We start from the raw sequence: 3,553 nt of genomic DNA on the forward strand, positions 1-3,553 counted from the left end.
TTTAAAGACATTGACATTTGTTTGACCTTTCAAGGTCACACAAGGTCAAAGGTCATGGCACTGAATGAAAGCCCATATGTGACTTCTTATTTATTGCCAATAGTATTTATATCAATATCCTCAAGTGTTTTAAAGTTATAGCACATTGAAATTTGTCCCATTATAAACCAATGGGGATTTTAAAAATTTCAAAAATTCATAAAAATTAATCAATATTTCTCAGTTCTTTGAACAAATTTGGTAGACCTTACCGCCAAAGAAACCTCTGCTATGAATTTCAATTGATTCTGGCAGACAGTTTTGGAGAAAGTTTCTAGAAATCTGGACATAGATGATCTTGAGTTTGACCTGTCAAGGTCAGCCAAGGTCAAAGGTCATGGCACTGAATGAAAGCCCATATGTGAGTTTGTATCTATTGCCAATAGTAATTATATCAATATCTTCAACTGTTTTGAAGTTATAGTGCTTTGAAATGTGTCCCATTATAAACCAATGGGGATTTTTAAAATTTCAAAAATTCAAAAAACAATATTTCTTAATTCTTTGCACAAACTTGGTAGACTTTACCCTGAAGATGTTCCACATCAAATATCAAGTCCTTCTGACGGACTGTTTTGGAGAAGAAAATCTATTGGAACTACAGAGTTTCACATAGATTTACTGACAAAATTAAAGTTTCAAAAAGTAAAAGATGGCAGAATTTGATAATGTACAGCTTCCTGTTTTAGCGCTCTCTCCTCTCAGCCCATATGAGGAGAACATGAATAAATATAGCTGACCATGTCGAGTCCAGGTCGTGTCTGACAAAATCTAATCAACGAAACCTAATTACCACTGTCAGTCATATATTTAACCCTCATCCATGTCTGAATAAGCCTGTGATTAAACCAAATCGGGGCGTCACTGGGTACATTTTCTGCCTGAAAACACAGACAACAAGGACATGGAGGATTCTCACGTTCTCTCAGACCACTTCAATGGCAGTTTTCTGAATGGTAATTATGGACTTTTTGCCCAGTGATGCTTAAAAAAACATCAAGCACTTCAGTTTTAAACACGTGTACCTGAATCTATTTTCTACTGCATATAATGATACCGATGCCTGTTACAGTTATACTTCATCTTAAAGTAATTCCTCATTTGTACCCCCTCTGGTACAGCGTGGGATGCATGAAATGATGGCAGACACATTGATTCTACATGATCTAAAAATACAAAGCCATTATTGATCACTTCCTCTCAATAACCTCTAGATTACTACTTATTAATAGCAAGTAAGGAAGCTGCTGTACATGAATTGTGATTACACACTACCATCTCCGAAGGGCTATTCTGCACAAATTATACTAAGAGAATAATTCATGTTCAACAAGTCTCTCATTAAGCGGTAATTAGGAGGTTAATGTGGGGAAACTTAACGGCCTGGTAGCCGTAGATGCTGAATATGTGCTCTATAATGGCTAAGAAGGAGGCAATATGCAACAAATCTGTGGTAATAAGCAACTAATGTTGGATTTATGTAACACTATATTAAATATATGCAAAAAATGCATTCTGCTTAGACACAATAAGCATTCAAGACCACAGCAAAGAGCATGGTAAAGTAATTGGACTTTATCTGAGTTGATGAGTGAATGTGTTTTCATTTTAACGTCTGCCTACAGCGACAGTGACAATTTAATTTGATATGGCATCTGTGAATGTGGCAAAACACTCGAGAGCTGAGTAAACAACTTCAGCTAACTGTGGTGTTTTTTTTTTTTTTAAAGTTAGAAAATAGTTTAGAAAGAGGGAAATTATTTAAGGTATTTTAAGTGTTGACAAGTGTATTTGGTATGTTTATAAGGCAGCGTGATATAAAATAATGCTAGCTCGTAAATGAATCTAGCTAAAACTCTTTATTTTGGGTTTTATATTCTTTTGTTGCTGTATCCTAATTCCTCTGTTAATAAAGAAAATTGCAGAGAAACAACATGCAAGTTTTCTATTTTATGCAGCCTTTACATAACAGAAGTAAAACTATGCAGGATTCTTGCTCATGAGCAGGGCACATCAAAGAGAATATAGGAAGTGTTTTGCAGCAGCGCTTAAAGGGCAGTCATTTGATTTCACTGTTTGGATGTTCCTACGGCTGATTAGGCACCATCAAATCTAAACCTACTCAACATCAAAGAGCCTCTTAGACAAATGGGAGCTACACTGTGTAGGTGATTGCTGCACTAAGACAGACAACTGCCTGCTGTGCACCTTGGGGCGGTGAGATGGTTCAACAGAAGATTGTGGTTACCTAATCAATGTTGAGAGATCAGGTATAAAAATATCCTGAAGTTTGTCTAAAGCCATAACCTTTAATTCAACAGCTCAGAACAATTATTGGTCATTATTCATTAGGGACCGAGCCTGGTTTTATTTAGATTCTGTGTGTCTCTTTAGTGAGCAGTAAAAGTCAATATTTCTTTATTTAAAGGAGCGATATTTTGATTTTTTTATTTTTTTAAAATGGTATTATGCATTTTAAAACATTTCCCTGTGGTCTACATAAACTGTAAATGCTATGCTCGGGTCTGAATTCTTCATTAATAAAACTCCACAGGTCCATCTTCAACCCTATTTCTGACTAATGACACCGAAAGGTTGTTTTAAGTGCCGGCCCTTGACATGCAAATAAGCCACTTCAGGCCCTGCCCCCTCCAGGTTGTTGGCTGTGCTGCTCTGTCCCATTCAACTAACAACTGAACATTTTAGGTAATCAGCTCGAAGTTTGGACATATTTTCAATATGGACTACAATCACTGCTTCTGACAAACAATTATGGCGTACTCGGAGAAATGTTCATTGGAAGTCTTGACCTTATATGTGCAAATGTCATGACGTAACCAGTTATAGACTCAACAAATTATCCCTATAACACCAAACATATCATATTTGGTACATGAGTTTTGAAACCCTCTACTTGATCAGAGTGATATTTTTTTCTTGAAAAACCTGATGTATACAATTAGATACATGCAATCTGGGGCACAGATGGGGGGGGGGGTAAACAGGTCAAATTCATGGGGCCCAGTATTTGTGAGGAGCCCAGTGGATATAGAAGCTGTGAAAATTTCTTATAAGATCCGCCCTTTAAGAGAGGTGTAAAAGTGGGGAGCGAACGTTGAAAGCATGTTTTATTTTCATGATATTATAAGTCACGTTGTTTATGGGCCACACCCCCACGTACATAACCCCACCCCCCAGTCCGACAGATTGAGAAGATAGTCAGTTTCTGTAGGGTCCATAACAATTATGCTTTCATGGGGCCCATAACTGGTAGCAGCGCCCCTGCATGCAATACACAGATAATCCACTGGGAGGAGGAATTTGTTCACCAGGGGCCTTTCCAGTGAAACTACAAGATTGTCAGGAGGCAGAACCTTGGCAATCTTGAAAAGGAATTACTAATTTATTAGACATGTTTGTGTTATATTATGTTTTTGATGTTTAAAAATAATATTTGAGCATTGAGACCTGATGTATCAAATATGATACAAAATTGAAACTCATACATGGAAAT

The 3,553-nt window shown here is 36.8% G+C and overlaps 1 protein-coding gene across 2 annotated transcripts in view; it reads left to right on the plus strand.

Annotated features, from left to right (window-relative positions):
* Nucleotides 1–1,974, plus strand: part of mlip (muscular LMNA-interacting protein) — an 86,412-nt gene extending 84,438 nt beyond the window's left edge. For both annotated transcript variants that reach the window (XM_030156757.1, XM_030156759.1), the window contains exon 12: nt 1–1,974. This exon is cut by the window's left edge and continues 691 nt beyond it. The gene's annotated coding sequence lies outside the window, so the exon portion shown is untranslated.
* The last annotated feature ends 1,579 nt before the right edge of the window (nt 1,975–3,553 follow it).

Source organism: Sphaeramia orbicularis, chromosome 15 (genome assembly GCF_902148855.1).
Source record: "Sphaeramia orbicularis chromosome 15, fSphaOr1.1, whole genome shotgun sequence".
Lineage (NCBI taxonomy): Eukaryota > Metazoa > Chordata > Actinopteri > Kurtiformes > Apogonidae > Sphaeramia > Sphaeramia orbicularis.